This window comes from Catharus ustulatus, chromosome 3, assembly GCF_009819885.2.
Source record: "Catharus ustulatus isolate bCatUst1 chromosome 3, bCatUst1.pri.v2, whole genome shotgun sequence".
Classification (NCBI taxonomy): domain Eukaryota; kingdom Metazoa; phylum Chordata; class Aves; order Passeriformes; family Turdidae; genus Catharus; species Catharus ustulatus.
The window spans coordinates 35,006,204-35,033,162 of record NC_046223.1 but is presented as its reverse complement, the minus strand read 5'-3'; the positions used below and the strand labels follow the sequence as shown (position 1 = coordinate 35,033,162).

The 26,959-nt window shown below is 37.2% G+C and overlaps 1 protein-coding gene across 6 annotated transcripts in view; it reads left to right on the top strand.

Annotated features, from left to right (window-relative positions):
• Positions 1-26,959, top strand: part of SMYD3 (SET and MYND domain containing 3) — a 386,727-nt gene that overhangs the window by 196,231 nt on the left and 163,537 nt on the right. Inside the window, exon 1 of one of the 6 annotated variants that reach the window (XM_033056658.2) lies at positions 9,672-9,798. The exons of the other annotated variants lie outside the window; for them this stretch is intronic. The gene's annotated coding sequence lies outside the window, so the exon portion shown is untranslated. Of the gene's footprint in view, positions 1-9,671; positions 9,799-26,959 lie in introns of those variants that run through there. 6 annotated transcript variants of the gene reach the window in all.

Sequence of the window (26,959 nt, the reverse complement as noted above, 5' to 3'; positions counted from 1 at the left end):
CTTGGAGAGAGCAGAGAAGATCCCAGCCTCCCACCAGCTGGTGCTAACTCGCACAGCGCTGACTACAAGCTGAAGTAATCTTTATTGGTGGTATCTCTGTGTGATACCCACCTGTGAGCAGGGAATTACCTTTGTGGCCAAACTGGCCATGTCCTGTGAAACCAGAGGGTTTATTGACTCCATAGCAAAACCAGGTCTTTTGCCTCCAGGAATGGTTAGCTTCTTGACCTGAAAGGTTAAGGTGAAAGGTGTGTGTGGGTGTTTAGGGTATTATGCTGTTAGTGGACTACAGAGTTCTATGCTGGCTAAAATGTAATTAATTGAGCAGAAATAATTCAGTCTCTATCCTGCAGATTGTTGAGGAGAGACATGCATCTGACAGCTGATACAGCTAAGCATTTGCAGCTTAAAGGTGCATGTCCTCTGTGCTTCTCAAGGAGCAAACAGGAGTTTAATTATTTTTGTTACTTGGTGCAGATGTCTGGCTTTTAGTGTCATCATTCATCATAGCTCAGCAAACACCTGTGTTCATACATTGCTTTATAAATACTGCAAAATTAATTGTGATTTTTATATTCTTTGAGTTTGGCTGGGACTCACAGCCACACAATAAGATGCACAACAGCCATGCTGTATTACTTGTTCGTTTTATATTGGAAAATGATGGTTGAATCCAGTTATATCACGATATATGAGATTTATTTACTCAATAGCTCCTGTACCAGCAGGGGATTGGGCTCTGTTGGGCTAGATTTAGGCAGGCCAAAATTATGTCTGTGAAGAGACTCCCTGTAATGCTACTTAAATTTATTGATTGAAGAGACAAAAATTGTCTTTAATTTGTTTTATCTTCTAAGTTTGAAAGCATCAACTTTAAGGAGTCTTGTTCACATTGATAGCTACAGTGATGAGCTCAGAAACTGAAAAACTGAATATAGGGTCAGACCAGAACTCCACAGAAGTACAAAACCTGTAGAAATACCTAAATTATTCTTGTCTTTCTTGGGAAGAAGGGTAAAGAAAGATTCCAGATCTACTTGGATGAATAACCACTTTCAAAACAGATCTTAAGAAGTGAATAAAAGGCCTACAGCAAATGAAAACAATATCTTTATTGTTGCAGTTAAGAAAAATGAGGTTAAAGTTAAATTGTGGCAGTGGCTTAAATCTTGCAAACTTGGTGAAATCAGTAGTACCTTATGTGTAATAACTGCTGATCAGTCTTAAGAAACTGGTTGGTCAAGTCATTAGAATAAAAAGACTCTAGAATAACTTAAGTTGAAAGAGACCTCCAGGAGGTAATCTAGTTCAGTTCAAAGCAGGTCTAATTAGATCTGTGTCAGGGCTGTGTCCACTCACATCTTGACTACCTCCAAGGAGGGAGATCTGCAGCTCCTTTGGGCAAGCTGTTTCAATATTTGACCAACTTGTCTTAAAAAAACTTGGTCAACAGAACTGTATTGCACTGGCTGGGGACAGATAACAAAAACTTCTTATGGAGTGTGAGCCACCATTCCCAGAGATTTCCACCAGCCTGGAAACAACTAGCCAGTATGCACAGCTGTGTTCTGCTAAGCCATACCATGAACCACCACCAGCAGCCTCTAGTGACATGCTGACAAAAAAAGGCAAATGCATTCTTGAAAGTTACTGGCTCAGGAATTTCCAGGGATGGTTTTTAAATGGAGCTCAACTCCTGCTAGAGATGAAATTGCAGTGGAGCAGGTACAAAGCAGCACTATGAAAATGAATTATGGAGAAAAGAGAGGAGTAAAAGAGTTTGATTGTTCAGAGAAGTCAAACGAAGACTTTAAAAGACATCTTACTGCTCTCTGTAACTTTATTACCGCTAATAGATATAATGTGAAGGAATAGATGAAGACTGTTAATTACAAAAATGTTTTAAGCAAGAACATGGTGAAGCCTTGGACCAGCCTTCAGAAGGAGCAGTTGTAAAAATATATGAAACAGAAACAAAACCAAACTGACTTTGACGTGGGGGTCTGCAGGGGCAACCTTTGACTCAATGCGCTGTCTGTGTTTTTCAGGGCAGGCACTGTGCTCAGGAGTAATTTGCCTGGTGTTTCAGTACATCTGGCAGCATTTTGGTTGCTCCTGTCGTGCCCTGTTATTTCCTGAGCCCATGGACAGGAGTAACAGCATGTCTGCGATTTGCTTGGCAAAGCCCAGGTGCTCCCCAGTGCCTGCACCTTGCAAAGGCTTGACACGTCATGGAAAGGTCACAGTGCAGGGAGCCCACATTAGACCAGGGGCTTTGCTGATGTTTCAGCTGACTGGGCATGATCTTTGTATGTGCATTTCTGCTGAGGAAGTCAAGATAAAAATGTCAACCCATAAATGAGACATTTATGAAAGAGAGGGAATGATGCGTACTCAGTGTGTGCGCTGGGTCCCTGTGCATTCCAACTCAAAGTATTTTTCCATGGCTAAACAAAAAATAGCCATTTCCTTAGAATAGTAACTGATTATTTTTCAATTGTATGTTTTATTTGGCATAATTTCATGCCCTTACAATCAATTTAAACCAAATTATGCAATTGAAAGTTTAGCTAGTGCTTTTTAATCCACTTAAGAGTTTTGTTTTGGATAACCTGTTGGTGAAACAAACTAAATTAAAGTGGATTCCATCTGAAAGCTGGTTCTAGTATTTGTGATTATGTAGTCATGACTTGAAATTCTCCATAGTTGCTGTATTTCTGTATTTTATATTTAATTTTAAGACTGTTATGCATCTAGTGACAATAAATGGAATAGAGTAATATGAGAGAATTGATGGAACAGATATTTCACTGGAAAATAACAGATTAGTGTTAAATATATGTGTAACAGTGAGAGGGCTTCAGCAGAATGCAGAAATATCAATAAACAAATATTAAGAGGCAAGGAATGACATGTGAGTTTAAGATAAGGAAAATAATGAAAATATTAAAAGATATTTAAGAGAAAAGTATAAAGGAAGTTACCAAAAGAATAGTTTCTATTCCAGTATTTAAAATTCAAAAAGAGAGGGCAGAAAATAGCCATGCTGATGAGAGATGGAATGATCAATGGTTTGGAAAGGCATATGCAGCTAAAATAGAAACAGAGGCTGCCTGTTAAAAAGGGGATGTCTGCCTAATGATCAACTGATGTTTGCACCAAGGTCAGTCACTGGCAATGACTGCAGTGTTTCTAAGGTTTTAGACCAAAAAAGTCTTTGGACTAGATTGTTACATAGGAATATTTACACTGAATTCATGGAATGGCAGACTAAGTTTTTATGCACCTCTGCCGTGTTGGTTTAGATGAGGTTTTGCCTAGCAAAGCTCAGCATTGCTGTATTTTGTGTCACTGGGAGATTTAATTAATGCCCAAAGCTAAAAATAATGGTATATCTACTGCATTTCAAATGTCACCTTTTAGCACAAGCACAGACTTTCAACCTTGCCGACCACTGAGCTTCTGAGATTATTTGTTGGGATGAATGACTTTATCCAAAACACAGATTTGATAAATCCATGCAAATTTTCCAGCTTCTGGAACAAAATTTTCATCAATTTCTTGTAGAGCATAATAGCATGTATGAACACAGCTATTACTGTGGCTGTTTCCAAGTAGTTTTTGTGCTGGTAACATGAATGAGTGTTTGATTTTTGGAGAAAGGAATGATTTTGAAAATAAAATCTGGATCTTTTGCTTCACTATACTGGGAAAAGCTGAAACCAAGGTGATCAACCATGCTGCAGCTTTCACCCTGATACCAGCACCTTTCAACATGAGAGAGAGAGAGAAATTGTTTGTAGGGAAGAGATGCAGATTATTTAAAGCTAATCAACTGAGTTTGTATATTCAGTAATAATTGTTGCAACCCACCTGAGAATTTACCCAGATTAAGTCAGATCTATAAGAGAAATCAACGTATTACATAAAGATCTGTTGGCAGGAGAAATTTCCCTGTCCAGGTTTTTGAATCTACAAAATCTACAGTCTGTGAGGCAGCAAAACGTAATGATTATTTGAGTAAGAATTCTATAACTTTTCTCCATAACTTTAAGAAATGTTAGGACTTTAAGAAAAGAAATTAAGTGCATTGTTATGGTACATGTTGGGGTATAATGAAACTACACAAAGATCTACATTTAATTTTAAAACAATTTTTTTAATACTACTAATTCCAAAAGTTGTTAGGTTTCATATAAGCCTGTTTTTATCCATTACCAATAGTTGAATAACAGTTGCTGTTCACATTTTATGGGTGGAGAGAATGATGTGATTGTTGTTCTTTGATAAGAAATAAAATTCCAGTTCATACCAGAATACTAACTTTTTGAATGCATGTTCATTAAAATTTCTTTTTTAGAAACTACTTATTCACAATTTTGTAATTATTATTTCCGAAAAAATATTTTTAAGCTATAGCTCCGGAACTGAATTAAATGTCTTTGAGTTCAAAGAAATATGCTAAAAAAAGTGCTTTTTTTGAGTGCCAAAAACTTGATCCAAATTTTGGGTTCAACATGCTTTTGATTAGGTCAGTGTGTAACGTCTTTGAAGTTACACCTTAAATGCCTTTGAAAACTGGAGCACTGTTATTAGGGAGGGAATAAAACTTTTTAGACAATAAATATTATTAATGTGTATTAAACATAGATATAGCCAAGTAGATTAGTTATAGCACATATACGGGGGGGTGGGGCAGGAGTGTGTTTGAGAAGCAGAAATATAGTCCTGTCAGAGAAATAACATATGCATTACAGAAATACATACTAAAACAGAATTTAACATTGAAGCATTTTTATTTTTTCTCCAATGAAATAAACCCTTTTATGTGAACATAGGTGGAAGAAACCAGCTCACAGGATCTCTCCTGGGCTCAAAGGAGAGTGCCATTTTTAATTAGAAATTTTTGGTAAAGCCCAAATACTGCAGATTTCTATTGGGATTAGATAAGATGGTAGGAATTTTGAAGGAGAACTGCAGGGATGCTCCTTACCCTTTTTAGGGAAAGTTTTTATAGAGATATAGATTATCATGCACACAGAGATGGCTTTCTTCCTTTTTGCCCCAGTGGACATTGACATTGTTGGTGTGGATAACATGTATGTGTAAAAACCTGGAAGCTGGAGACCTTCCTTGGTGAGTTTAGAAATCTATAGCTCTGCAGGTTTACCATTCGTGTGCAAAATATGAGTAATTTCCTGTGAGTGACAAATGAATCACAGCCTGTTCACTGCAAACACATCCTTGTCTCTTGTAGCCTCTCTCAACTGTGCCAGCTATTTATGTGATGAGTTAGTCATTTGATGAATTTATGGCTTCAAAAAGCAAACCAAGAACACCTACAGCTTTTGTGTTGTTTTCCCCTTCCTTCCAAACCAAGTAAAACCACCTTTTCCTGAGGTATGCAAAGGTTTTTCAACAGCTCTCTATAAAACATTGAGAATATTATATTTCTCCTTCCTGGAGAAAAATGTGCATGGTAGGATTCAAGCCAGTAGTTTTAAGTGATCCTCATGGGCATGGCATCAGATTGCACTGTGGGTGCAAATTATTGTCATCATATGAAGGCAGCAACTGTTGCATCAATGGAATTTTTGGAATGGGAAATTCTTGAGGCCAAATCCTGGCCTTGTTTCTGTGGCCAGCTTGAAGCAGGACTTGTCCAGGATGCAGGAGTGAAGAATGGTGCATGAAGTTCTATGAAAATGCAGGTCTGGGAAGGTTGCAGAGCCAACCCACATGTACTTAGTTTCTTGTCCAGAATAGGAGCAGATGCCTGGAGATGTGTAAAATTTGAAGAGTCTTGGTTCTTCCTTAAGGCAGTGCACTGTGGGTGAGAATTATTATTTCAAGCAGCATGTAAGTAACAGACCTGTGCAAATACTGGAATTGGATCTCCCGGGAAATCCCATTTGTTCCCAGAGCTCACTTTAGTTGGAGGAGCTTTTCTTAGCTGCTTTTTCTCCAGCTGGTTTGCAAGTTCAGATTTTTCCAGCTTCTTGGAGAGTCAAATAGTGCTTATCACTGCCTGTCACCAGGGTGGCAGACCTGTGTGACTGTGCCCCCAGAGCCCTCACTGTCACTTGCTGACACTCTCCTTGGGCTTTCCAGGGTTCACTTTTGTGGGAGCAGGCACTGGTGTCATGTTGTGCCCCTGGAGCCATGGCACTGAGAGGCTTTGGGAAGTTGTTTGCCCAGGTTTGGTGCTGGGGACAGACTTCTCCCAGGGCAGCAAAGCTGAGCTCCTCAGGGCATGTTTCTGTTTCTTGTGCTAAAATGTGTTTCTGAATACTAATTGCCATTTACAAATATTTTAATGTCTGTTTAGGAACTTCGCTTAAGGGGAGAAAAAAAATTATGGTAATAGTTTCAAAAGACCACAAAGGCCACATTTTTTAGCAAAGCATCTGGCTTGCTTTACATTAAACATGCCCTCAAGTTCCATATTTATTTTTAATATATTACTCCTACATCTTCTCTTCCTCCACAGTGATTTTCCCTTGCTGAATAACATCCACTCAGCTTTCCTTATCCTAAACAGAGCTGTCAATCTTAAAGTTTAAATTGGCATCATCCTTTCCCAGCCCCAGCTGCCCTTGGCTTTCTTTAAGTTTTTGTCAGTGTGATCAAAGTATAGTGTACTTCCACCCATATATTTTAAAATCTGTACTGGGTTTGTTTCTTTTGGATAGTACCCAGTCTATCACAGTGGTCAAAATTGTTTCTGGCATCCATGGAGATAATTATAGCATGTCATAATGTTGTGAATAGTGCATTGTATTAATATCCTTACATCGCATGGGGAATTCAAGGTATGAAAAGTATTCCTGATAGCCAGGAGCCTAAAGATTGTTTTTCTATACTCTAGAATGATTAGTTAACAAACTTGTCTTAAAATAAGACTGTATCTATGAAACTTTACTGGATTCATTTCAACTGCACATGAGACCTGTTTCAGATTTTGACCTGGGCTGAAATGCATTTAACAAAGGTTATATGTTATGATCAGTGGCAAAATTATTAGAGAGACTTTCTTGCCATTTTTAAGGCTGCACTGTTTCTTCTGCCTTCATCCCTGTTTTTATTTATTTTTTTTGTTCCAAAACAATTTTTAATGTTCAAATTCATGTTTTATTTTAAGTCTTCAAAGAAAAAGGCATCATTGCCATGGTGGATTATAATGGATGATACTTCTAATTCAACTTTAAATGAACTTGTCAGACTTCTCTGTTATGGAAGCTGCCAGGACCCCAGTATGAATGCAGGATGGGTCTGTGAATTTAGAATTTGGAAATCATGTATATGTAGTAAAAGCATGAATTTGAATGTGTATTTAAAAAATTGTCATATTCATATGCATTTTATGGTTCAAGGGATAAATAACATGTATTTGGTATAATAGTGTCAAAGATGCTTCATACCAAAGGGTATTCACATGATTTCCTGCAAAACTGGAGTTTGAATGAGCAAACTTAATTTTACTGATGTCAAACCTTTGTATCTCCAAGTACCACAGTAACAGTGTTTCTGCTATAAAAATATGCAGTGTCTGACTGTAATACATACTCAGAACTATTTAATCATAATGTTTTGTCAATTAAACATGGGTTGTTCCTTTATTGAACTTCTTGTTTGAAATTTCTGTTTCAAAGAACCTGAAAATCAAGAATTGATCTGATTTTATGCACTCCCAATAAAGGAAGTTGGAGTAGATGATGTCCAGAGGCTCTTTCTAACTAATATTTCTATTGTTGTTTGATTAAAGATACTTCTATTAATCACTTGCAACCCTGCCATTTTGTCACCTTTGACAGAGATATAGTAACAGATGCTTATATTTTAATAGATATTTATAGTTTCAGAGGCAGAAAAGTTTTTTAGAAGAAAAATGAGACCAAGACACAGCAATGTCAAATGCAGTAATAGGTTTATTCTTACTCCACTCTCATTGAGTATGTACAGTCCTTAGTGGAGTTTTCTAATAAATTCATGTAAGTTGTGACATTCTGTGTAAGATAAACAATATTGGTTCATGGTTCCTGTGAGGTTAGTCTGGGATACAAATGTGCTGGAGACAGTACCACACAAAGAGCTCGTATCCAGTGTTACAAATGCTCATCTTAGGTGGGACAGGAGAAATTCTGAGACTCAGAGCAACAAGTTTTAGTTTTGGCTCTTTTCCCTTCACCTTGGGGACGGTGATGTTCAAATCATAAAGTGCTTTTGCCGAGACTGAGCTTTCCTCTTACATCATCAGTATTCCAGCAGGAGTTCTTAATTTTATTTTTTTTTCTGAATCCTTGGGTTTACTCCATTCTTTCATCTAACTCTACTATTCAAAAAAGGGATGATCATCAACCCACCTAAATTATATCCACTCTCCTATGCAGTTCATTGTGCTGTGAAGTAACTCTGTTTGTTTGATTTGTTTTGCAGGTAAGTAGCACTTAGCACCCAGTAGTCAACAATTTATGGTAAGTATATTTTGTAATTAGGAAAACTAAAATTGAATTCCTGTTTGTTGGGTTTTTTTTTTTTCTTTAAAGGGAATAAACAAGGTAGGAGTTTAGTTATACAATACCATTTGTTTAAGATGCTAGTCAGAATGTTTGCAGATGTCATTGCATTAACATTTTTCTCCTCAAATTGTTATTCATCTGTTGCAGGAAGAAATAAATATAAATACTCAAGGCAATATTTCAAGGAAATTGAGCAAACAATATTTACTTTAAACACAATAAACAAATGAGCGTTTCTTTATGATTATCAACTCCTTTCAGCTATAGCAATCTTGGAAGTTGTTTTAACTAAATGAAGATCACGTACAAATGCTGTGTGTAATTGCTGGTGTCCCTGTAACTTTTTTACTACAGTATAACTAACACTCTTCTGCTTATCCAGTCTCTGGGTTAATGAAAATATTATTAACACTGAGTTATTATCTGTCTAGTATAATTAATAGATCTCAGTGTGCTTCCTAAAATATGTCAGTGTCATCTTTCTTCCCCTTCAACTGGGGAAATAATCACAGAATTATTGCAAGGGACCTCTGGAGATCATACAGTCCAAGTCAAGAGTGGTGAAGAGATCCTTCTAGAAGCATATGGTGAAAAGATATATCCTGGGTCACTATCAGGGCTGTGACAGGGCTTGCCGTCCTCTGTTGGTGCAGAATTATTATAAAATAAATCTGGGGTTTTTTTTAGTACACAGCACTGCTCCCATTAATTTAAAGTCTTATTAAGGTATCAATTGCTGCCCAAGCAAACTTTAAAATTCAAGTGTTAATTTTTAGCTTTTTTAACTTCCCAGTCTCTCTAGAAGCAGTTGTTATACTGTTAATATACTCTGAAAGGTGTTACAGCTTTGCACTGCAGTGTTGGGAATTTAATAAGTGTACATGGCACATTTTTTCTTGTGGTAAGACTGATGACTCTCAGCACTTGACACTGATGCTGTTTGAGCACTTGATCCTCTTAGAAAGTGATTGTTTTTATCTCCCTGTAGTTTTAACTTTGTAGAACATTTTTCTCGTTAGTGCTCAACTCCATAGAATTCTTATTTAGTGGGGGGTTTTTTGTTTGTTTCTTTTTGTTTGTTTTTTTGCTTGTTTTTGTTTCAGTTTTTGGTTGTTTTTTTAAATAATATTTGTTCCTTTCTTCCCTTCACAGGTACCACTTTTTTGTCTTGGGGACATTTTTTATTTTGAATTCAGATTGTTCTCTTTGATCACAAAACTCACTCATCCTTAGCCACGAAGGATTTTTCTTTCAACTTTACTGTACGTTGACAACACCTGTAAGTTTGTGATCTAGTCTACATTTATTTTAAAATCTACTAATTCATTTGTGTTTGTTTTACCTGTGCCCTAATTATCTGATCTTCTTTGACTATGCTTTCTCATTTTCCAATGGCATCTTCTCCGGAAGTTTACTTGTGCTACCTGCTTCCTGTCATCTTTTGTAAACTGTTCTGCCAGAGGATTAGTGCTGTACATCAACTACCACTCTTTTCCCTGAGATTTTTTTTTAATGCATATTTGTACATGAACATACAAAAGTGTGGTAACTGGAAAGTCACATTTAAACACTGACTGACAGACAAATAAAATATGTCCACTAAAAGTGTCTAAGACCCAAGTCTGCACATGGAGTTAAAAATTCTTTGTAGAGGTCAACTCTGAATTTCTTCTGCCCTCTGAGACACCATTATCACCTTGCATCACCCTTTTGTCTCCTGCATGCTAAGCTGGTTACGTTGTTATATTTCCATAAATTTAATTTTTTGAAGGTGGGTTACAGAGCTGGTATATATAATTGGGAGGGATGAATGGATGCTTTTCATTTGTTGTTTTCATTTATCCTATCTGCTCAAAAGTGGGGAGATGAGTCTTATAGTTCTTCCTGGCAGACTCAGTTCATGGTTCCACTTCAGCAAAGGATTTCAAGAGGTGATTTCCTAGCTCTAATGCCTCATGTTAGGCCTGGAATTCTGAAAATCTAGAAAGACCTGCTGAGTAGGACTTGGCTACCCTAACTGGAACCACTAGCAGGGGGTTTTTTTTGCTGAAAAAGTTACCTCTGAACAGCAGAATTAAAAAAAACCAAAAAAACAAAAAAACACAAACCCTAGTCCTGGTGCAGATTGACTATTTATATTGTGGAGTTTTTAAATATACTTTTTACATAATTTTCAATATGTTCTCATAAGATTGTACATATGTCCTAGCATATTTTTCACCTTCCAGAAGAAATGGAGTATATCACATATGCTACTCATACTGCAAAAACAATGAGTCTTCTGGGTAAAGTGAGGACTGAAATGTATCACAAGATTGTCTGAAAAAAATAAGATTCATCTCTTCAAAATAATATTCCTTATTCTTGAAGTGTCAAATACCTTTTGTGCAATTTTTCCACAGGCTGGTTATTTGGACTGAGATAAAATTCATGTTTTAAATTTTTTTCACATGTGAGAAATTTCTTGTATCTTCAGCAGTGTTTAATTTTATTGTGGCAAATGTTCTCATGCATGAAACTTCCTAGAAAAGCAACTACTGAGTACACCTATGTAGTTAATGGCAATATTTCTAGAGGTAGTTTTTCTTATTAGCTTTTACCTGGGACCTTCTATGCTGAAGCAGTTGAAAATAAGTTATTTCTTCAAAGCAACTGGTGAAGATTTGTGATCAAAAAAAAATTTTTTTTTTTACTTCCTATTCTGGATGAGCCTGTTTACTAAAAAGAACCTTAACAGAAAGATCATCTTGTATTAATTAATATGTTGACTGTGATTTTGGCTGGGCACTGCTGGGCATCTTCCCCAGACAGGGACAGTATTGTTAAGGCAAGTCTGTCCTCATTACCACTGGCAGCAAGCTGCAGCCATGATCATTTATTGTCCCACCATAACATTTCAGGCACTGTTTATTTGCAGTTTTTTCTTTGGTACCTCTTTTGCTCTTTTAATCTTAATTTTGAAACAACACCAAAAAAATCTGGTCAGAAAATGGGCGTCACATTTTCCTAAGAATATTCTCAGCATTATAAAATATTTTGGAATATCCCAAACATCACTTGAAATAATGGTACTCTTCCCTTTGTCTCAGTAGTTGTACTGTACTTCTCTTTTATAGGCAGTCAAGATTAGCTGTTCTATTGGCTTAGATGATAGGGATTTACTCCCACAGAGCATCAAAACCCATGAGCAATAGAAATAATTACACTGGAACCAGTGCATCTATCTAAGAAAAGCAGTTAGATTATATATTTATTAAAATAATAATAAAATATCAGTTCATCTCAGTTTGACTCCATCTTAACCTGCACTTGTCACATTCTCAATTTTGTAACTCTTTCCTTACTGTAATTCCATCAGTGAAGACAAGAATGAGAGCAGTCTGAGAGATGTATCTGAGACTTTCAGTTCTCAATGGGTTACCCTGATACATTTGTGTCTTGTGGCACTTCTAAATATTTTATGCTAACTGCCTTTTTGGAATATGTAAGATGAAAATTTAGGTGCTATCTTGAAAATGTGAAAAGTATGCTTCCACTTTCCCTAGGCTTTCTAAAAGCTTTGTAAAAGGGATGATATCAAAAGAGATATTTCATATAGCAAGAACACAAGGCACTAATTTCTTCCACTCAAAAAATGTGAAATATTTATTTTGTGTCAGAGGATAACAACCTCAAGGTTTGACTTATTAAAAAAGGAAGGAATTGACTCAAGATTTTGTAGCTCACTAGCTGTTGAAATGTAACAGGTAATTGGCGCTATTTTGGTTGTTTCCTACTATTTCTTTACCATCCTTTAAAACTTTTTTAAATATTAAAACCTGCATCAAGCAGAAAATAGATTGATTGGTTTCTTAAGCGTGAAAGGGTCTCAATCTGATATTGCTGAAATTTCCCAATTTCCAGGGTGAAGGAGTGTTTATAGAACAGCACAAGTGGCAATTTCACTGCTCTGTTTTGTCAGTGTACCTCAGGAGGAAGATCTGAGGGACTGCATCTGGGTTTGCAAGAGGATGTTCCCCTTTTTATGCTTTTCATCCTTTTTCTGTCTGAAGGCCCTTCCATGGTATTACAAATTAACACTAACTTCTGTGGTGGCTTTGATGATGTTGGGTGCTTGCCTGCAGTCTGGTTGACACTGCCAAGATAATTACCCTGCCAAGATAATTTCCCTGAGCAATTAGGTGCTGATAAACTGTAGTGATGATCAAAATGTTTTTTGGGACAAATTCATACTATCAGCTTATGGAGGAATTTCTGTTCCCTGTTGCAATTTCTTTTCTAAGCTTTTCTTCTGTGTAATGCTTTCAAGAAAAATAGCCATTTTGCTAAAATGACTTTGAGACTGGCTAGCTACAAAATAGAAACAACTTCAGTGATGTTTATGCCCCAGTTCGAGCAGGGGATTGCCTGAGCCCTGGTACTGCCTCTGTGTGGGTCCTCTCCTCTACATCCAGATCATCCTGAATGTGGGCAAGAGCAGGATCTCATCCTTCAGCTGAGCAGGGCAATCTGTTTGTGGGCAGGGATGCTGGTGCCCTGGTATGCTGGCCATGCCCAGGGTTCCATGCCCTGTAATTCAGTGAGTGACTAATATGGAAATTTGGAGTATTTTTCTACAACAAAAATCACAGGATCTTGTAAAGAGGGTAACAAGCTGGTTTCAGTGGAAGTGCGCCTGCTGAGATGGTAAGCTGTGATTAAGCTCAGTCTGAAAATAATTTAGCTGGTTTTGAAAGGAAGCAATTCAGTGTATATATGCTTAAAGACCTTGGGGGGCTCTGTCATTGTCTAATGTAACTACAGCAAAAATTCAAATCCTGTTCCTATGATGAGCTTCCATGTGGTTATTACTGAGGACATGGTCATTTGTCAAAACTTTATGGACCACAAAAAATAAGTGTCTCAATAAGGGCATCTATATTCATGTTTTAATTCAACTCAGGGTGTTCCTCTGAAGTGAATTTCCCAATCAGTCCTCATTGGTTGGTTTTGGTTGGATAGCAGAACATGAACAGGAAATTGATGCTTTTTGTTTATGAGACTAAACTAGAGGATGTCTTCAGTCTTGAACACATACCAGGTGCAAATGAGCTTCAGGACAAGGCATCAAAGCAGAGCTGGACTGAAGTTTAAACAGAGAAACAGAAAAAAAATCTGAAATACATACAGTAGGGATGACAGGTCGTCAATGCTTAATTTTGGTCTATAGACTAATTTCTATGTGTCTGTAATACCTGCTAATATATATGTAGCCAGTGCTACCATAAGGCTTTGGGTGCTTACTGCCTCATGAAATGAAACCATCTCCATTTTGGACAAAGATACTGTGTCCACTTTTGTAATTTATACTCAGCTTGTTCCTGCACAAAATGTTACCCTGAAGTGCTTAGTACTGGTAAAAAACCACAAATATGTGTCATTCTGCAGGTCGGAAAGTGAGTGAGGAGTACCAAAGCTGAGAATTATAGAAGTGGTTCTACTGCCCAGTTTTTAAAAGCATTTAGGAATATTTAGCATTTCTGCATCTGCAAAATCAATTCTTGATTGTATCGAAAAAGAAGAGACAGGATCCTTGCTTTAATGGTAGAGATGTGAAAACTTTGTCCTTCAGTTGCAGTGTGAATGCAATTCACTCTGGAGAGGTGTGTACTGATGTGCTGTGCCTCTTCCACACACCCTGAAAAGCAAGTCCAAAGCAAAAATGACTCTTTGGGGTCAATGGCAAATAAACCTTCCCTCATCTTACAGGTGGTCCTTAATCCTCAGAAAAATCAGAGCAGCTAGTTGTGTTGGGGCATTGTTGCTGTGTCTTGCCTCATGCATACTTTGGAGAATGAAGGTTTCTGTGAGTTTTGGTAATATTCAGTTCCAGGCACTGTGCAAAACTTCAGCACCTCTCCATGTACCAGCTGAGCGTGTCTGAGTAACAACACAATGATTGAGCTCGTGAAGTTGCTGAATGAAGTTCAGTGTTACTGAAGGCTGAGGTGAGAGGTCATGAAGTGGCTGGTGAGACAAGTATAAACCAGTGTGGAAGTGTTAGGGGGGCTGTGGGGAACAAGAGAGAAAAACTGACTGGAAAAGACAAGGGTAAAGAAGCAGAGATGAGTGCCCTGGAAAAGATATTCTTAGTCCATATCAGAGTCTAACAATGTTTTTTTTTTTTTAATTAGTAACATTGAAGATGGATTAGAAAATTGCTGCTGGACTACTATTATTCACATATGTGGTGAAGCTTGCAAAGATTTGATTTCAGCAGTAGTAGTTTCCCCTTTTAAATAACAATCTCAAGCTGCTGTATAAAGGAGGTTCATGTTATTACCCTATTTCTGTGGGAGGAAAGAGAGATGCTGGAGGGGTGGCAAGAAATTGCTTGTTTGAAGACACTCAGGTGACCCAAACAGATTGAGCAGCAATTCCCAGTATCCCTAAAGTATCAGAACAGTGCTCAGTGAGTGCAGTGTATACAATCCAACAAACACCAGTTTGTGACTCTGTGACACAGGATGGAGGTGCTCACCAACTCTGGGAGCTGTTTCCTCCTATCCCCTGTATCTGGGATAGGGAGGGAGAAAACTGGGAGTGGACTTGTCTATCCCCCAGAAGTGCCCAAGGTTATCCAGTTGCTACCAAAAGCTATGTGCAGTCATGCAAAATTCATATATATTCTATGTCTGTGGGTTGAATGGTTTATGTGAGCTACTGTGCTGGCCAAGTTGTGTTGAGTACCAATACTGTCAGCAAGTTGTGCCTCATTATTTTGTGGGAATTAATAAGTTCATTTTGTGTTCTTTGATAGTGCTTATTATCTAAATTATTTTAAATGGGTTTTGTCAGTTCAGTAAATACTGGTTATGATTTAAAAAGCGTTTTCACAGGTGCTTTACTACATTTATATTCAAGAGACATACGCTCCTTTTGCATACCTCATGTGGATATGCACTTTCAGAAGCAGATGTTTCACCCACACAGGGGTGGATTTCTGTAAAATGAAATAGACACTTCTCTGTCAGAGAAAACCATTGTCACTCCCAACTTCTTTGGTCATGTCATTTGGTTCTGAAGAGTGCAAATTACTTCCATCATCCAGAAAGAGTCTGTAACTTTGCATGAGGAACCTGATCCAAGGGTTTCGTTCTGTCAGAGCTGCTGGAAACTGGGTAGCATGTGTGTCACTTGTCAGAGAAGCTGTTCATGGTACTCGGGGCAGAGCTCAGTCTCACGCTCAGGGCTGTGTTCATGCACGGTGCTGGGTTGTGCATCAGTTCCCAGATCCACTTTCGCTGCCTTCTCGCCCTGCGCAGCAGATGGCAATGATGCGCCACAAACGCTGCTCGTCCTGGTTTTCATCGGAGGCAGCACCGGTGCCCCAGTCCACGAGGATGGATTGCATCCAATGATTGCCATGATTCATTTTCACTACCTTTTTTTTTTGTTGTTGTTGTTGGTTTTTTTTCCAGATTAATTTCTTCCCATTCCCTGTGAAAAGCTATTTGTGCTGCTGTGGTGGCACAGCCTTGCTCAGTGTTGCCACACTTTCACAGATGTCACCGATTCTGTGTGATCTGCAAACCTTTTGTGAAATGCGTGCCATGATAAAGGACAGGCTACATGATTTAATGGCCCCTTCCAGACCTTAAATGTTATGAATTTCGCTTCTGTGGTAGAGTGAAAAGAAGATTAGGAGTTCCTACACTAGGAAGGAAGAAAGGGAGGTGAAATTTTTTTGACTGAAACTTCCAAATGTATTTCTCCTACTTCCCCAACGTCAACATCAACTGCTTTAGGTAACAGGAATTTTAATTACTTTTTATAACTTGCCAGGGACAAACAATATTTATGTGCCATAACTACTGCCTTAGTGATATCGTTAACAAGCTGCTCTTGTTTTCCAATGCCTAGTCTCTATGTAAATATCCAAAAATACCTGAATTTTGGATATGCTGGGGTTTTCTGGCTACCACTTAACTATGTGAAAACTGGACTACATTTGGTAAAAATAGTCTATAAACCAAAGTGTCCATTCTTTGCACAAACCAGTGAAAAACCCACCATAAAATAATAATAATAATAACAACAACAACAACAACAAATAATAAATAAATAGTTAACAGTGACAACAACTTTCGTAGGTAAAAGTATTGCTCCCTTGCATTGCTGTCCATCTGGTTTTTTTAGGCTTTTTATAAATTCTATCAGCATTATCACTAAGTGAATAATTTAATATAAAATCAGCATTAGAGATTTTCGGGATTATGATACCCATTTTAAAAGTTATGTGCTCATCCTGTAAAAGGTAGTTATGAACACAATGTATGTATGCACTGCTGCATGGAGAAGTACTTTTTACTCCATTGACTGTTAGGATCTTTTTCAAGGTTGTTGTTTTGTTTTTTTTTGGTGTTAATGCAGCTCTTTTAAAGCTATTCTGAAAGGAGGTCCAGTCACTACTAATTCCTGTGTAAATTAAGCATAATCACTCAGAGAAGGGACCCTTTATTTAGTGAGTTTAAAGCTCATTATACAGTTTTGTAGGGGGAAAATTACCGTGCCTGTAAATTAGATGCATTTCCTAATGAAATAACTTGGCTTTTTTTTTCAGCCCCTTTTGATAGGAATAAGAATTACAGTGCATTGGAAAGTAAAATCATGGTATTCCTACTGGCAGTTTTTTCAATTGTACAAGAAATTATAACTGTGAACACATTTTGATTCAGATTAATCTCATCAAGTAAGAAAAACATCTTTTGTCGTGGCGTTTTTCATCTCTTTCCCACCTCTTTTATTAGAGCCTAAAGTCAGCTCCATCAGCCTTACTCCTGGTATATGATGACACAAATTCTCTTGGGATAGGTGGCTTTCTCAAGCAATAAAGCATCATTATGTTGCTCATTTCTGAGGACACGCTATGTCACATGTGAGTTGTGTTTCAAGGGACAAACCAGCATAACTCAGCATGTTAATTTTCCCAAAAAATGAGGCTTTCATCCTCCCATCAGGCTTGCAGAGGCGAGTATTTACCATAGGTGTCTGTGCTCGTCTAGTTCTAGTTCAACCGTCACTTGTAGATGGCAGCAAATAGATGGCATTTTAAGTGCTTTGGCTGCAGCTACCAGCAACAGGAGTGGTAAAAGACAAAATAATTGTTCTTGAGCTGACTGTCCTCTTGGAGCAGCAGCAACCTCAGCGCACATTAACAAGCTGAGCTGGTGCCTGTGGCTCTGCAGTGCGTGCTCAGCCGTCTGCTGAGCCAGGTGTCGTGACTCTGCTTCTGCAGCTGAAAGCAGAGGTACATGGACCTGCTCTAAAATTGAAAATAATTTTAAGAATACCTGAGATAACTATTTTTTCCTGAAATTGGTTATGCTTTGTAATAGATATATGTTAATCATATGTAGTTACAGGGTGTGGTTTTCCTTCATTCAGGCAAGGTATAAATTTAGGAATGTATGGATTAGTATCCTCAGTTTCTTTTTTCTCTTCCAGCTTTGGCCACTTTTCAGCAGTGTAAAATAAAGAATCAGAATTAAGAATAGTTTGGCTTTGAAAAATAACACTCAGATCACCCATAAAGAAGTATTTGGAAAGGTCATCTCAGTGTGTGGGTGCTTTCCTCATTTTTTCACACAACAACTCTGTTTTATGATAACAGCAAGCAGCAAGTTATTTGAAGTCTTTTTCAGTGTATTAAAATTAGTGAAAGATTAAATGGGGCTTTGTTACATTTGATCAGTATGAAACTTCATATCAGTGTGAACAATATTCCTTCAGCAGTTAGGACCTGGTACCGAAATTCTGCTGCTGGACAGTGGTTTTGGTTCAGGTTACTGAAGAAGAGGGTCAATAACAGGTTTCAGAGTTGTTTACAGTCCAGCACAGAAAAGCAAAGCCATTTCCCAAATACTGATTTCTCTGATTTTTGTGTAGATTCCTCTTGTCAAACAGGCCAGCTTGGTGAAAAAGCATATTTCCATTTTGGGTAGAATCAGAACGTAGCTTCCACAAGGTAGTGTACATAGGTCTGAATTCTCAATACTTTTGGGTTTGCACACTACTACCAATTTTCAGTGCTTAACAGTAGATGCTCATCACTTCTTAAGATTGCCATATTTCTGCTTAGCATTTTCAGTATCTAAAGACAGACCCCTGAGAGAGTCACAATACTAAAAGTCATTCTCTTTGCAAATGTGAAAACAATATAGTATGAATTTCCTAGGGCAGACGTTTCTGTGAAAAAACATTTATTTCTGATGAAATTAAAGTTTTTTGTTTGATTTTATCCTTGATGTATTTTATATCTATAAATACAGAGAAATAAGATTGGTTGTTGCACAGAACCAATAGCTAGCATAAACAGAGCTGTAATAATGGAAATTAAAAATAAACAAATTTGAGGTGAAAGGTGCATTACTCCATTGCTATTATGATAATTAGAGACCAAAAAATTAATAATTGCCATAAAGTATTTTAAACATGAGAGTCTCAGATTCTTCAAGACTGTAATTAATCACTTGCAGCCACATATGTTCTTTGCATAGTGGTGTGCAGCACTGGCATTTCATTAAAACCCAGTTCAGTAATAGTAGGTCACTCAGGATGTCATTTCCTCTGGAGAAGGTTGGGGAGCTGAGTGCTGGCTGCTTCACTCCTCCTGTGCTATACCAGCAGAGTTGAGTAGAGGAGAGTGCAAGCTGAGCACACCAGGGCTACATTCCAGAAACCCCCTTGGTCTGAAAATGCTCCTGTGAGCACTGGAACAGAGGGGTGGGCACAGGGCTGGCAAACACATAACAGGGCAGCAGATGGACAGCATGCCAGAGAGCACACAGAGCTCTGATAAACACACTGCAAGTCACAGTCAAATTCCCACCAAAAGGAACTACCATAGTTAAGAAGAAATAATTAATAATAATATAAAATAAATGCAAGTGATATATTGTCCTAGTGACAGTTTTTTACTTTAACCATTTTTTATTTTTTTTTTTTAGAAACAGTCATGGATTAAATACTCATAGCTCCTGTGCTGCCCTAGTGCCTTAGCTGGTTTGCACTGGCAGTGAATCTAAGAGGAATGTGGGTAGACAAGCAGTTGGAGATGCTCTGATTGTTGCTTAGTTTTATTAATCCCTTAAGGAAAAATATATCAGAGATTTTGCCTAGTACATTCCATGTTACGTACTTTTGAGGGATGAGATGAAACTTCAGCAGGAGTAAGAAGGTGCCCTTGGTGCCAAGTGGGATTTGGGAATTGAGGAACATTTTGTTAACAGGCAGTTCTCTGGAGGTATCACTATTTTCCTGAGTGAGTCTTTATAGATTGTTGGGAACCATGTTACCAGTTAGTCATTCTATCCTCACAGCATGTAGGGTGATCTCTCATTAAGTATGCACTAAATCAAAAACATTTTCCCATGCAGCTGAGGGAACCTGAAGCCCTGTGCTGCACCATCTTCTGCTTTACATTGCTTTAGAAATATATCTCACTGGCATTACCAGAAAACACATTAGGCTCCTGGAATTGTGCTTGGAGTCAATGAAGAGCAACATGAGTTGTGTAGTTGCACCCTATTGTTTTAGATTTTACTTCAAGAAGATTTTTTTGCAATTAGATTGTAGTTGAAGTTAACAAAGTACAGACATAGGGAGCAGAGTGGTTTTGAAAGGGAGGGCACCTGCCAGTTGCTGCCTGAGGATTCTTTCTAATCTTAAATATGATTTAATGCTCTGTGAAAAGAATTAAGAATTCCATTTTACACTGAAGCATGCTGTTAATGTGCATATAAAAACCTCAGCAATTTTATTGACAGTTATGAATTTACAGCTGCTGGTGGTGAATTTTTTAAAAGACTGCTTTCCTTTACCCAATTCTTTGCAGACCATTGTCATAGTTTGCTATTAGCTAAGGCAGAACCTCATTTAGCAGAAATGCATAGGTCTTCAATTTCACTGTATACATCAGGAAAAAAGAAAATCAATGTGAAGCCTGGACTTAGTCTGCTGATGCCAGAGATGACTATCTGTAGCATACAGAAAGAAAGCCTGACTGAGATTAGTTTTTCTTTACACTTTGGATGTTAAAAATGACAGAAAGAGGCTACAGCTGGTGAGAGTTCTTATAACTATTATCCTCTGATCAAATTTGGTGTTAGTCCTAAAGACTTTCAGTGTGTGTACCAAATATTTCAAGTACTCAGTATTAATTTAGTATTAATTTACATTTATCATTAACATTTATATTAATTGACAGGAGGGTGAGTATTAAGAAACAATTTGTGCATTTGAAGTTTCATGTTTGCATTGAATATCCATTGTGTGTTTGTGTGCAGATGATTGCCACATACCCAAAAACTCTATGTGTATTTTTTTATATATAAAAATATAAAATATAAATACACACAGATGTTCCTTTTTGTCTGTGTGCATGTACCTGACCTTCTAGTCTATTTATATATAAGAACATGGGTCTGAATGACTCTTTAAATTGAATATTCATAATTCTTTTTTGAGATATTTATGCAGTATATAGACATCAAGAATATAAAGGGGTGAAGATAAGTTTTATTTTCAAACAAGAATTTGGAAAAAGATCAGCCAATGCCCAACTTGCAGGGGTTGGGCCAAACTTCACAGGAGGGGTCTCTGTGTGTGGAGCTTCTGTTAAATTGACTATCACTGAGAAGATTCCTTGTAAATTATGTTCTTTAGGCTTGCTAAAAACTCTGCAAGGAATAGCTTTTCATGATTTTTTTTGAAATTTGAAAGTTTTTGTTCCGTTGAATCTAAAATAGACCTGTTTGCCCCTTTTTTATTACACTTCCCATGACGTCTTTTACAGAAATGTATTTGAAATAATGTCTCAGACGTGTCTCTTATGTTAGCCAAGAATATACTTCTTAGTAAGAATTCATGCTTGATGGTAAATGAGAATTTTTAGTAAAATGTTAAGAAAAAATAGGAAACTTTTGAGAAAATGGGAGGGTATGGTTGTAACAACTCTGCTTTTGAAACTGGAAAGGCTTCCTCAAACATTTCTTTTCTATCTGTACTGAAGCTGCTATTCTGGCCTGTGGAAAATGACACTGCCTGGTCTTGACATGATAGGATGGAGATATTCTTTGTGACTCTACACTAAGAAGAAGCTGGAGCTTCCCAATTATTTCTATGAACTGTTATATATTTAACATTATTTGCAGCAGTTACATTTCATGGTATTTTTGTGAGGTCAGGATCTGCAAATCTCCTATTTCTACTATATATTTTCTATATCTACTATTTCTATTATATGTTCTTCTGTATCTACTATTTTCTGAATTATTTTATTTATAATTGTTACTTTTTAATTCTGAAACATTATCGACATCTTCCAGTAGACTCTGGAAAGTAATTGAATTAGTAATTAATTTCAAGGAAATGTTAACCTATTCCTTGCCCAAACTCATTCTGTGGTTCTGGCTTTCCAGAGATGTGAATTCAGTATATTTGAGCAGAGAATTTGCCTTAATTTCCAGATATGCATAAATGTGCACAACTCAGCTTGGGAATTCCAAGCTCTGGCTTGGAGCTTGGGAGATGTTGGTTCTGGACTTCTTCCTGACTGGTGACCTTGATTCATTCATCTGATCTCTTTGAAGTGCCTTGGGATGCCTGCAAACTGTGTCTATATTGTTTGCTTCCTATGTAAAATTATCCCCTAAAGATGCTGTAGTTTGACATAGTGCTTTAGATTTGAACATGTTTGTGGTGTATTCCTCGTTTTAACTTACTCCATTGCTCATATTTCTTTTGGAAAAGGAAAAATTTTATTTTGGAAGGGAATCAACTTTCAAACTTCTTTTAGAAATGTTATTATCTTCTCTTTTTTTATTATTTATTTCTCAAAGGTCATTTTTCCAAGGACTTTCTTAGCGATTCTAAGACATTTTCTCATTCTTTCAAAAATACAGGATCTGTATGAAATAAACCTCTTGATAAACCAGAGTATTACTTTATATTAAATATACAGAGTATGTATGATGGACTAAAGAAATGGAAAGACCTGTGGTTTATGCTGTCTAAGGTATTTTTCTGTACTTAATGTTCTTTCTCAAAGATGACTATTAAATCTTATATAGGTGAACTAGTTCTAAATTCTAAATGTAGTCTAATTCTAAAATTCATTCTAAAGATGAGCTACTCTTAATTTAAATATAGTGGTTTACATTTACATAGCAAATATTTTTCTAATTTTAGTTAATTAATCAACCTTAGAATTGGAGGAGTTATTTCTTTATTTTTGTGAGCTGATTAATCTCACTTTTGCTGTCTCCATTGCCTCTAATCAGCTTTCTCTGGCCAGATAGCACTCTTAATTTAGTTATTTCACTTCTGAACTGTAATTGTGTTTATATATTGTAGGCATTTATAGTAATGCTTGGTCTTGCTTGTTTGCATGAGCCTCAGTATTTCCCCATAACCCTCCAAATGGATTTTGATTCCTGTGGTGATAATAAGAGTGGGGGAAATTGCTGCAGTAATGTGAGCAGCAGTTTTATAATACTGTACATGAGAACAAAATCTATCATGGAATAGGCTGCTGCTGCTGGGGACGTGCTCTGTTGATCTGTTGGAAGGATTGTGGGATTAAAGGATTCCTGTCTCACCTCTCTACCTGTTTGGTAGAAGTAGTTCCATACCTGCAGGATAAGTTATACCTGCATCACCTAGGAAATTAATCAAGCCTTGGTCGAACCTGCTCTCTCTGCACTCTTAACAAATCTTCCATATCAACTATAATGAACAAAAAAAAAAAAAAAAAAAAAAAAAAAAAAAATCCGTGTTTTGGAAAACTAATGCCGTAATATGTCCAATTTCTGTCCCCTGCCCAAACCACAGGGGCTGTCTGGGATGCTGTGGAGATGAACCTCTCCATTTTCCTCTGTTTTGCACTGGCAGCATTTTGCCCCAGAATAAAGTTTATCTTACAGAAGGGTCTCCATTGGCACAAGGAACCAGCACATGCTCCATGATGCATCTGAATGTTGGGGGCCTAGAAATTACTGAGTGCCCTTCTGGGTATTTACAGTGGTCTGAGTCATGCTAACCCTGAGCAATATTTCAAGTATTTAGGTAGAGAAATGTTAAATTATTTTTGAATATTTTCCATAAATAATTTTAGGTAGGCAGGAGCAAATTAAATTAAATTAACTATTATACTTATATAAAAATAATTATAGTACATGTTGCATGTGAAATCAGATGTTTATTCTGATCTCAAATTATTCAGATTACATTATGCTAGGAGTTCAAAATGGAAAAGAATTATTGAAAGTGGTAAAAGGATATCTATTTGTGTAAGACTCATGATCTGCTGAGGAGACATTCTCTTTGCTGCTGTAAGACACTTTTTGCTTTCACTAACTAAAGACCAGAGCAAACTATTTGCATCAAAGCTTCTTATTTTAAACAGTTTATTGATGGCAACGCACTTGCTGAATTTGCAAGCAAGCACCTTTATGTAGCTATAGCAGCATGAAGTGTGCCTGTCTTTTTTTGGAAAGTATCCAAGGACATCCTCAGCCTTTCAACTTTTCTCTGCGGGGTGGGGTTTTTGTTGCTGTTGCTGCTTTTCTTCATTTCCCATACTGCAGCGATTTCTAAATAAGTGCTGGTTGATTTCTCCATTTCTTATTTTTCTCTTCAAAGTTAGAATACTTAGTGAACAGATACAGATTTTCTTTCCTGGATAACTTAAAGTAGGCTCTCTTCCCTTTCCCTGGCAGTACTAGCTACCAGCAGGCTTCCAGAGTGGCCCTCTGGAAGAACCCTGATAGTCCACATGATTTGTGATGGCCAGGGTACCAAAGGCTGCATCTTTAAACTGCAACTCTAACTGGCACATGTGCGCTCTTTTAGAGATGAAGGATGCTATTTGTGTCTAGACACATCATTACCTGGTTAGAAATTTAAGGAAGAAGCTACCTTCTAAGAAAGAAACTTTGTCATTGGTTAAAACATTTGAATTTCATTCAACAAAGTTGGTTTCCGTTTCCCGGATTATATGCCCCCTTTTTGTATGCAGCACTTTGATGCAAATTCATCAGTGCCTTCTAAGCAAGTACAGAGATGATGATGAGGATTATGACATTATTTTAGGAGATGATGCTATCTGGCTGATGCATTTTCATCACTCTTTCAAATCTCCCTCAGTTGTGCTTAATGTCCAGTTTGTGATGCCAGTAAATATATAACAATATTGCTCTTTTATAAGAGAAAGAAACACTACTTAGTTAAGCAAGAAATAAAAGAATTAACATTGTGACATAGGTCTTGTAAATGACCTCCACATTAGGCAGGTGCATGTGTGGTCATGTTTAAAAACAGCTTTTGGTAGTAGTGTAAAGAAGCACTGGGATGTTGTGATGTGAATGCATCTATTGTATTGAAATGTCTAGTAGAAATAAAGGGGAAAAAATCAATATTTACAATACCTGATTAGTAAAATAGTAGATTGGGAGTGAATGGGGGGATAGTTTTTAACTCTGTAATTTTGGGGAATGATAAAAAGGCCATCTTCAAGGCCCTTTAAGGGATAATTAGTTCTAGTCCTCCATTAATCCAAGGCTATACTCCTTGCAAGAGGGCTGTTGCAACAAAGGGTCAGATAAGCCATTGCTTTGTCTGGACAAACCTTTCCAAGGACAGAATCTCTCAACCTGCTTGACAAGATATTCCAGTACTGCTAGCAAAAATATTTTTCCAACTGTCCAGCTTTAATCTCTGAAACTGTTTTGTGTGGTTGTTTTCCTTGTTATGCTGTCTGACACTACCTAGAGGTTTTTGGTGGTGGTGCCCAAAGAACTGCCCTTCAAACAGTTGTAAGCAGATATTAAATATAAATACCTCATGGTTTCTGCTTTACCAATATTGTCAGACCCAGCTCCTTCAGCCTCTCTACATAGGATATGTGTGGTAGGCACCTTTGTTGGACCTTTCCCATTTTCTCTGCCCCACTCTTGGACTGAGGGTCTCCCCAGGCTGACTCAGCACTGGACTGATTCCCACAGTTCAGCACACAGGGAACAGGGAGGGTTTCACTTCTCACTGGTGCCCACTGTACCATCACAGCCATATTCTTTGCTTGGTGAGGTTGCAGTCAATGCATGGGGTTATTTCACTCTGCTTGCAGAATCCTGTGATTTTCCCTATTGAAGGTCATGGCATTTCTGTTGATTAACCTCCAAATTTATTAAAGTCTCCTGGACTGAGGCTCTGGCACTTATCCTGTCAGCCTCTCTGCTTGGCTCAGAGCTTCCTGAGAGTTTGCTGAGTCTGTTAACTTCCTATCTGAGTGGAGGTCAGTCTACCAAAGCCTACTGATAAAGTCTTTCCTGTTATTTTTATTTTGACACCCTCCTAAGATACCTAACAATGCTTTAAGGAAAAAGCCCTCCATAATACGTCACATTCAACTCCTACTCTTCTGAAGAGAAGGAAAGTCTCAATAGTAAAACAGAAATTGGTATTTTATTCTTATGCAGAGATGATGTAAATATATTTAGGTTGATATATGAAATTTCATAATACTTTTTTTTTTCTTCTGAGTACACCATTTTCTGTACTATGTATCTCACTGACTGACATGAACACTCTACCATCTCTAGTTTTAGATACAATTTATTGCCCTTTTGAACAGGAAGTTCTTGGTTTGTGAAAGCAGTGTGATGTGTGCTAAGAATGTATTTTCAGGTTGGACTTCTAAGTGGAGAAATCATCATAACAGGCCTTCTAAAATCTTCATTAGACACCTTAAATAGTTTCCACATATTTGAAAGTTTCTTTTACTTCAGGTACTATTTAACAATTTTATTGCAAATAAGGGACACTAGCTGAAATTTCTGTACCATGATAAAAATATAGTCTTTGATACTGGGAAAAAGGAAGTAATCTTCAATTTTATTTATTTTTTTATATGCTGTGTATCTTGAATGCTAGCCCCAAGACAGACTCTTTTATATTTGCAAATTTTAAGTCAGGGAACAAAACTCTGGCAAAACATGAAAAGTTACTTTAATCTAATGTATTTGGGGTTTTTTGGTTTTTTTTTTTTTTGCTTTTTTTGTTTTGTTTTTTTTTGGGTTTTTTTTGGTTTTTTTTTTTTTTTTTGGTGTGCTGTAGTTGTTTGTTGTTTAACTCTCATTATTTGAACCCATTAACTAAATGACCAAGTGGCTCCAGCTCTCAGTTTATGAGCTAGATGATGGATGTTGCAATTATTCTGAAATAAAGTGTTATTTTTTGTAAGTTAAGAACTGGTGCTTTGTAAGTGAAAAAATGGTTGCTGAACATTAGGAGCATGTTAATGGAACCAGAAGGAAGAACTACAGAAATTCAGAGGACTTTTTAGGCTTTCTGAAATACCTTATTGAATGGAACCCATTGACAGTCCCATGTTCACTCCCCTC